The following is a 10,717-nucleotide window of genomic DNA, read 5'->3' as shown; positions in this document are numbered from 1 at the left end:
GAGTTTTTTTAGAGCGGAGACACTAATCTTCATAAATACCTTTGAGATGAGAGAATTATTTTAAATTGCTATAAAATTATTGTGATAATTTTAATATTAATTTTTAATATTAAATATTTTAGTAAATTACCAATATGTTCAAGATAATTTAAAATCAAACTGGTACCATCATTTGGATGGACACTGTGAGAGTATTATAACATTTCTCATATGTAATCATATTTTCGAACCTAAAATCTAGTTCTATGATCAAAATCTATATTAGATGACCAATCACACCTAAACAAAAAAGATTGGTGGCAATTTTTTTAATCCATATCTAGCGATAGGTCCACAGATCTATACTTTATGACAGTTTGACGACTTCACTAGAAAAATTGAGAGTCAGGCCAGTAAATAATTTCTTGTTATCCAAGCCTTGCCTAATAAATTTGAGATTATTTTCTTTCCTATTTGGTTTTTTTTCATTACTTATATTTGTTTTTCATTTATTTATTGTAGATATATGTCATTCATTTGCATGTGTAAAATATAAGCTCTCCACTCGAGCTCTACCTTTAGAAAGGAGTGAAGTACCTATGCCCTCGTGAGATTTAATGTCTTTGCATAGGCCTGCAAAATATTCTCACTCAAATTGAATCATTTTCGCTTATAGCTTATGATAGGCGAAAATCGGGGTACTTTATTAGTCTGTGATAAACATGTAAGGAATAATTTGATAACCTTTTAGAATTAACCCAAACCACATATAGTCAACCTTAAAAGCCCAACCATGGATAGAGCCTTATCTTTCCACCTTTCATAGTTAACCCAAAATTTAAGGTCATGTTATTATTTTACTTGCTTTATAGTCTTTATTCTTTATTTTTTGATATGACTAATCAATTTTTCTGTCTTCTTTTTATTTCTTTTCTTCTTGCGCATATTCATAAACATACATGCAGATTGCATATTATGCTTACTAACCTTTTTTATTGTGTATGCATTCATGCATCTATGTATTCATTCTCATTCATAATTTGATAGGTCCATAAACATCATTCTAAATTTGCATCATAATTGTGGGAAATTAAGATTCAAGGATAGCTCAACACCAGTACTATACTCGAGCTAGAGCAAAAAAATGGAGCAAAACAATGCAAATTATCTTGAAAGGATAGAAAAAGCTTAAGAGATATTGGAGGGAAAATTAAGAAAAATTTTGAACGCTCTTGAAAAGATAAACAAAGAAAAAGAGGTGGAAGAAGATGGTTTGCACGAAATTACTAAATCACCATATTCATCAGGATTTGGTCCACATCAGACCCAAACTACTCCAAGTTTTTAGCCACAACATATCACATTTTGGAGTTACAGAATGCTTTATGCACCCGATCAAGGGAATGTTCAGAGCTATATTAATCATATCTTCATTGAAAAGACAAATGAGCCTATCTAAATTTCCAAAATGGATGAGACCAAAAAAGAAGTAAAATTACATACGGCTGTGTCGTTAGAAGATTCTAAGATCGATCAAGCCTATTACGCATTGATTTCTATGATCCATGGATACTGCCAACCTTTGTCTGGTTTCAGATATTATGATTCTTTCAAAACTCAAAGTACCAGAATTTAAAAAATATAATGATATCAAGTGCCCTATTACGCACATCGCAATGTACTATCGTAAGATGATAGCATATGCCAGCAATGAGAAGCTGCTCATATATGTGTTTCAAGATAGCTTAATCGAGTCTATTGCAAGATTATATGTTCAGTTGGATAAAACCCGTATTAAGTTATAGAAAGATTTAACTCGATTTTTCATCAAACATATCGTCACATCATAGATATGATCCTTGATCACCTTTCATTACAAGGTATGAAGAAAAAGACATATGAGTTTTTCAAGGAATATGCCCAAAAGTGATGAGATATAGTTGCTCAAGTCCAGTTATCCTTAACTGAAAAGAAAATGACAGTTTTATTTATAAGTACTTTGAAGTCGCCTTATTATGAAAAAATGATAAGAAATGTAATAAATAACTTTATTGATATGATGACCTCATGAGAGATTATTAAAAATACCATCAAGAGTGGCAAGCTTAAGGAAGAAAAGATCGACAGTGCCAAAGAAGATGGGATACCTAAGAGAGAATAGGATGAAGCCCAAGCGGTGAGTTTTGAAAGGCAGCAATCCAAAAGTTATGCTCTATATCCATCATATGTTCATCCTACTTATTATCCAATAGCCAATAATGTTATGCAAGTTCTTTACCAGCCTTATCTCCTAACCATGAACAACATTGCTCTAAGTCCTCATCAATAAGCTTTTCAAGCACCTGCATATGGGCCTCATCCTATTACTACACTAGTTTCAAGATTTAACAATCAAGCGAGTGGTTTAAAAAAATTCAGAGTCAATCAAGAGAGAGCTCATATTGATCCTATCCCTATAACCTATATTGAGTTATTTTCAGAATTGATCAAGAATGACCTAGTATCCTTAGTCTTTTTGAAACTATTGAAGCCACCTTATCCTAAATGGTACAATATTAATGCAAAATGACTACCATAATAGGAATGTGGGTCACTCCATAAAATCCTGTTCAACTTTCAAGCATAAGGTATAAAATTTGATTCGAGTAGGCTTGATAAGACTCAATGAATCAGGGAATTGAATATCCATAAAAACCTTTTGCTTAATCATCTAGGGACATGACTTTGGGAAGGTTGATTAGAACTGATTATCATCTTAGGATTTTTTAATAATATGGATTTCATCTTATTTTTCATCATTTTAATAAATGTGATAGATATGATGTATTTTCATGACATTCCTCTTTTGTATGAATCACCATTATTTACTTTTACCTTCTCATACTTTTTTCCTTATCTATTCTTTAATTACAAATAATAAATGTTCAGACAGTCATGATGATAATTCATGATTTGATTTTGAAAAACATCATTCATGATAATTTGATTAATAGATGAAGATTGTTGTCTGAAGAAGAATTTGAAAAGTGATACATAACCTTTGAAATCTTTAACTAGTTTGCACTTAGTCAATGAATGTTCTTGGTTGAGAGTATTTATGTTCGAAATGAGAAATAACAATCTCTCTTCTATCCTTCCAAATAAAAAAAAATCCTTTGCTACCTCATTTGAGTTGATTGAAGGTTTTTTGAAGAACTTTAACTAAGGATCACCCTCATACTGAGAGGCAAAGTCGAAAAGTCTATTTACTTTTAGTAATTTCAAGGGTAAAGCCCTTTTATTTTTTTTGAAATAAAAAAATAAAAAAAAATTGATGGGATGAAATGCCAATGTGCTCCATCGAAAAAAAAAAGCAAAAAGAAAAAAAAAAGAATTGATAGGGTAAAATATCAAAGTGCTCTACATGAAAAAATAATCATTGGTTTGATTACCTTGCAAATATAATTTAAGCTTATTTTATCCATTTCTCTAGCAACCTTTACCCTAGCTTATGTTACATCCTTTAAAAGTTCATTTTGATCAAACATGAATACTTGATTTGGAGAACCATGAGTTGAATTAGGGCAAGTTTACCATTGGATTGTTTGAAGCTTTGATCAAAGTTTCATAGATGAATAAAAGGAAAAAAGAAATAAAAAAATATGAAAAAAATGTGTAAAAAAAAAAAGAACAAAACAAAAAAAATAAAAAAAGAAGCAAGAAGAAAAAAAAAAGAAAAAAAGAGAAAAAAAGAAAAACTCAAACTAAAAATTCAAAAAGGTAGTTTAAGTAAAGATGAAAACTCAAAAAAATAACTTCACGTGAAGGGCCCAGAATGATGATGATGATTAGCTTAATGATTGAAAATATTAATGGAATGTGTTTTTGAAATATGATCTTTAGTTGGAGTTCAAAATTGTTTGAATAATCATTATTTTAGATGTTAATATCCTATTTGAATGAATCACAACATTTTGTCTTTATTCACCCTTGAGTTATTCTTAGTTATACCTTTTGCTCTTTCAATAATAAAATCCTATTTTTCTTATCCTTCACCAAATGAGCATTCCTTGAATGAACCAAGAAAATGTATCATGCCTGTCACTGATTTGAATGATGGCAAATAAATGAATGAAAATTTTCATAAATAGTTTTCTATTCTTTTGAAAAAATCAAAGATGAGATAACTGAAAGAAGCATGAGAAAATGATTTATAATGGGGCAAACAAGGTGACCCAATTCAGTGATAGATTAGTTAACACAGCTTGTGAGTTGTGATAAGATGAGAAGAATGACATAGATCCACTGACGAAATTTGGTCTGAGATTATTAACATCAAAAAGCTAAGAAGAAGTGGTAGAGCCTTAAGAATCTTGTCACCACAATTAAAATTTCATGACATTAGCATTATATATATTGTGTTTACATTTGTATCCTAGATAGGATATGCATTTGCAGTGTCACATTATCACTTATCACTCATTCTGAACTTGGCTCAGGCCAAATTATTTTTCTAACTCATAGCATTGTCCCAGTCATTAATCTATGATCATGACTTAGTCTTGGTCATTTTCATACTTGCGACATCATCCCGATCATTCATTTTTGACCTTGACTCAGTTCTGATCTTTTTATTTTTTTGACCCGCGATTCAATCCTAGTTACTTATTTCAATCTCGACTTAGCCTAAATCATTTTTCTAACCTTTACAAAACTTGAAATCTTGCAAATCTTTCTTTCTTGTGAATTTGAAAGTTCTTGTGAACCTTACATCTTTAGGAATCTAAAACCTTTACGAAACTTGAAATCTTGTGAATATAAAAGTCTTTGCAAACCTTGCATCTTTGCAAATCTAGAACCTTTTGTGAAACTTTTAGAACCTTTTGTGAAACTTGAAATCTTGTGAATTTTTTTTCTTGTGAATATGAAAGTTCTTGCGAACCTTGCATATTTACAAATCTAAAACCTTTGTGAAACTTGAAATCTTACGAATTTGAAAGTTCTTGCGAACCTTGCACCTTTACGAAACTTGAAATCTTGCGAATATTTCTTTCTTGTAAATTTGAAAGTCTTTGTGAACCTGAAATCTTTGTGAATCTAACCTTTGTGAAATTTGAAATCTTGCGAATCTTTCTTTCCTGTGAATCTAAAAGTCTTTGCGAACTTGAAATCTTTGCAAATCTAGAACCTTTGCAAAACTTGAAATTTCGTAAATTTTTCTTTCCTGCGAATCTAAAAGTCCTTTGTGAACCTGAGACCTTTGCGAATCTTAAAACTTTTGTAACTCTTAAATCTTTGTTAAACTCGAAATATTGGGATCTTTCAACTTCTGTTATGAAACCTCATAAATTTTTAAATGTCCAAATTGTAAATATTTGGATTTAGAGTGAAATTTTTAGCTTTATTTTTTCAACCTGTGGTTTAATCTCGATCACTTATTTCGATCTCAACTTAGTTCAGATCATTTTCTAGACTTACGATTTCATCTTAATTATTTATTTTCGACCTCGACTCGGTTCTGGTTGCTTTATTTTTGACTTGTGGTTTCGTCTCGATCACCCGATCTTGGCTCAATCTAGATAATTTTTTATGACTTGTGATTTTGTCTTGGTCATTTATTTTAGACCTCGACTCGGTCTTGGTAGCTTCATTTTTTGACTTATGATTTCATCTCGATCATTTATTTTCAACCTCGACTTGGTTCTTTATTTTCAACCTCGACTTGGTCCTAGTCGCTTTATCTCCAGACTTGTTGTTCAGTTTTAATCAGTTTTACTCACTGATTTGACTCTTGGGTTAGAACAGAACGGGTGTCTAGGTTTTTGCACCATCCCTATTTGACGTAAACGTGCAAAAAATGGTAGCTGTAAACATCAATTTGTGTCCGGGGTTGATCGAACCATGTTCAGGATCAATTGGACCATGTTTCACTATTTCTGTTATTATCATATTAGTATATTATTATTATTATTATTATTATTATTATTATTATTTATTTTTATTTTATTTCCTAATCGGCAATCAATGAAACTGAAATTGGAAATTGAATTCGGTCAAAAGGCCAACCAGAACCAAATCACATGACTTTGGGATTTAATCTAGAAAAGAACCTAGACCTAAAATCAGGTTACGACTAAATTCAATCCCAAGATTTAAGCCTAGATTGATTCTGTCCATTTTCTAAAAATCCTCCTAAGGGTGCCTATAATTTGAACCAAGAATCAAAAGAATAGATAATGATTAATTGGAGGGTTGAAGGAAAACTTTGGAAAATTTTTAAGTTCAGTTATTGAGGAATTTTTATTCTAAAATTTTTGGATTGGGATTTTCAGGGTTTGATTTGAAGTTTTTGGGCTTGGATTTAGGTTTCTGGGGTTCAAATTAGAATTTTAGAGAGTTCTGAGAGTAATATGGGCAAATTTGAGAGAAATATGAAAAAGTCTAAAAAGTTTGAGTTTTTTTCTAGAAAACATGAATTTTTTTGATGAGTTTTTCGACGGAATATGAATTTTTCGATGGGATTTTTCAAAAATCAACGAAGATTTCCAGTTTCCAATGGGATCTTGGCTGGGTTTGAGAGAGAGGTTAGAGGATTTGAAAAGTTAAAGAGAGAAAGAACTCGATAATTTTGAGAAAAAAGGTTGATGATTGCCTTTTATTCCGCTGCAAAATAACAACATTTTGGAAGCCCCTAACCCACGTGTCTACCTGATGACCCGCATGTCGACCCAAGCATTGACTCAACTCAGATCGCAAGGTTTCCTTTTTTTATTTTATTTTTTTAGCTCATTTTATTTTTAGTTTTTATTATTTTTTTTTGGTTTTATTTTTGAGAAAATTTATTATTTTGTATAAATTGTTTTTGTTAAAAAAAAGAAAAAATGATTGTCTAAAAATAAAAAAATTATTTCAGTAAACAAAAAAGAATAAAGAAAAATCTTTTCAAATAAGTTTTCAAAATAAAAAAAGAATCTTTTTAAGTTTTCAAAAAAAAAAAAAACTTATAAAAACAAAAAAAATCCTTTCATTAAAAAATAATCTTTTTCAAATAAAAAAGACCCTACAAAATAAATTCATGGAATTTTACTAAACTTTTGGAGGATTTTTATAGATTTAATTTTTAAAATGTAATCCACCAAACTATTAAAAAATTTCATAAATCAGTTTTCAAAAAAAAAAATAATTTTTATCCTTTAAACTATTGAATGATTGCTTCAAATTAAGTCTTACCAAACTATTGAGAGATTTAGTGAAATTTTCAAAAATTTTCATAAATTTTTTTGCAATGAAATCTCACCAAACTATTGAGAGATCTGTGTCAAAGTAAGTCATACAAAACTATTGAAAGACTTTATTTTTTTTTTCAGAAGCAAACACTTTAATAAATTTAATGACGAAGCCTCTTCATAGTTGGATACCAGTCCCCATGAATACTTTTGAGGTGAGAGAATTATCTTAAATTGCTACCAAACTCTTAGGACAATTTTAAGACTAATTTTCAATATTAAATATTTTGGTAAATTACCAACATGTTTAAGGCTTGGATAATTTGAAATCAAATTAATCCTATCCTTTGGATGGGTGCTATGGGGATCTATTGTCATGGGTCGAGACTTAAACTCCTACCCGCGCGCCTCCAGGACCCGGACATCTATTCTTTCGACGTCTCAGATCAGCCTACCTGCCATAGTTCACACCCTTGTGAGGTATTGTCTACTCTGACCCCTTTGGTCTCACGATTTTATCCTACAAAAGGTGTTTCACAAGGGAAAAGCGGTGAGAACCCTTGTATACCCTAGTGACCTTTTTTTTATATTCGATGTGAGATGTAGGACTCCTTCTTAGGTTCGTGACATTTTCTCCCATCCAACCTCGTGATGCCCTCGTCACGGAGGCTGGTCACCCTGCCTACCTCTTTTGAGGCACTTAGTATGGATTGAACGGTTTAGGGCTGGCTTTGATATCACTTATCACGGGTCGAGACTTAAGCTTTGACCTACGCAACTTCAAGACCCAGGCATCTACTCTTTCGACGTCCCGGATCAGCTTACCTGCCACGGTTCATACCATTGTGAGGTATTGTTCATTCTGGCTCCCTTGGCCTCACGATTTTATCATATAAAATGTGCCTCACAAGGGGAAGGCAATGTGAATCCTTATACCTCAGTGACCTTCCTTTTATGTCTGATGTGGGATTTATGACTCCTCCTTAGGTTTGTGACACTATAACCTTCTTCACATGTAATCGTACTCTCAAACCTAAAATCTGGTTCTACATATCATAATCTATATCAAGTAACCAATCACACCTAAACAAAAAAATTAGTGGCAACTCATTTAATCCATGTCTAGCGATAAGTCTATAGATCTATACATTATGACAATGGTCAATTACAAATTTGTGTTAATTTTTTAAAAAAGTTTTTTTTTGCCTTCACAAATATATTGAACATTCTACTATTGATGACTGTTAGAAATTGAGAGGGTAATTATCTATTGCTGTCTCAGAAGATGTTATCTTGTGAATTGTTTTGTCTTTACAATTTAACATGCAATATTAAACTCAAATTATAAATCAACAATATTGAACATTATAGTATAAATTTAGTTTACTATTAAACTTTTATATGAAACTTGAACTCTAATACATGGCTTGGCTTATGATCCCTTTACTCAAATCTAACATAATAATATAAATCATACCATAATCTACCAATAGTCGATAAACTTCGAATTAATTAAATAAAAATAATAGATTGATTGTAAATAAACTTCCCAACAATTTTCTAAACAAATAAAAATGTTTGTAATCTAATCCTAAAATGATTTAAATTAGACATAAAGCAGATGAAACCATTATTTTATGAAAATAACCATCATAATATAGTAACTACATGGAGAAAGTTGCATAGATTCCTTAAAACTCTAAAACTTTATTGGATGCCCCAAAGTCTACAAGTTTAATGCACCTTATTTTATTCACAATAACTTTTGCTGCTCGAATATAAAACACAACATCAATCACGTACAAAAGTAAAAACACATCAGTTTGTATTATAAGAAAAATGAAATACCTTGACGTTTATATACAAAATTCATTATTGTCAAAATATTCCAGTTTTAATAAATCTGAGTTACCAAATAACACATCAATTAGAAGATAATGTCATGTAAAGAATATGATACCCTAATCTCATATCGAAAGATTTTAAGGATCTATTATCATATATAAATAGAGGTTTAAACTTAAATTTGTGAGATACTTTTTGTGAAAAAAAAATCATAAGTTAGGTATGGATATCTACAAATGATATTAGACCAATCATCAGTCGGATGAGAGCTAAGTCCTACATCTTGAAAAATATCTTTAAAATCCTACAAGCTAAGTACTACACAATGTGAGCTATCCTTAGAATCTCAATGTCTGGTGTGATATTGGTTCTATGGTTCTATGTGTGGTGTGATTCTAGTTCTGTTTGAGCTTTATGTTGGGCTTGCCCTAGTTCTATGAGATCTGCTATGATATATAAATAAAGGCTTAAACCTGAACTTGTGAGGCATATTTTTTAGTTCTATAAGATCTGTTATAACATATAAGTAGAGGCTCAAACACAAACTTAAAAGGCACCTTTTTCAGAAAATGCTCCTTACAAGTTTGGATTTAAACCTCTACTTATAAATCATAGCAAATCTTTAGAATCTCCTGATGTAGGATTGAGATGTCATAAAAAAAAGGCTTCTAATCAGTTCTAGACTCTAAACCATAAAGTAAATTGATTTAAATTTTGCATTAAAGTTATTAATCTAAATAACTTTGCACTATAAAGACATATTGAAAAGGAAAAATCATGTAACATAACAAAAAATAAGAAAAAAAGTGTTATAATCATAATAATTAAGTTGAAACTTTGTGATTAAAACAAAAAAAAAAGAAAAAAATTAAAGAAATCACAGGGAACAGTTACATCTTCAGGATACTTTTTCAAAAATTGCTTTATTGCACATCTCCAATTATGAGCACTAACAAATATGAATCCAAAAACCAATTAAGCAAATTCAAACAAATGAATAAATGGATAAGGCTATTGCCATACCTAGTAGCAAATCTTGTTGGGAATTCTTTACTTGTCATACGTGATTTTAAATTCTTTAGATCACCAAAAAAAGATTAAATAAATGGAAAGTTGCAAAAAAATGAGTAAATAAGTGAAGTAACATTTTTTTTAAAATCATTGTATTGGCATGAAAATACAGTAAATTTATAACAATTGAGGTTAGAGGAGACTACTTCTAATGTTTGTTACAGAATTTACAAATATGATATGATCTAGGTATTTCAAATCATATCAAGCACTATTACTATTTTGGCATTTCTATTTACAGATTAATGTTTAAAAAATATAATATGTTCATCTATATAAAATGTTTTATAAGGATTAAGTAAATTATTATCCTTTAAAATATATACCATACACTATTTTAAGAAAATTAATTAGAGTTTTGAAAGGACATACCTTTTTTTTACAATTTAGGTAACATTGTAGTGGAGTTAATTGATCTATTTCATTATAACATTGAAACTCATGTGTAAGAGATGGAAAGATAACTAACAACATTGGAATATCATCTATTAGCATGGCTTAGCAGCTCAAAACAATTTACAAACTCCATCAAACTTAAAACACAACAAATAATAAATTTAATTTTTTGATAACACAAAAAGCATAGGCATAAGGTTTAAATTAGTATTTTATACAAA

The sequence above is a fragment of the Durio zibethinus genome, chromosome 27, assembly GCF_047325235.1.
Source record: "Durio zibethinus cultivar Kanyao isolate XHJ-2024 chromosome 27, ASM4732523v1, whole genome shotgun sequence".
Taxonomy (NCBI): Eukaryota; Viridiplantae; Streptophyta; class Magnoliopsida; order Malvales; family Malvaceae; genus Durio; species Durio zibethinus.
Note: the sequence above shows the minus strand (reverse complement) of the source record.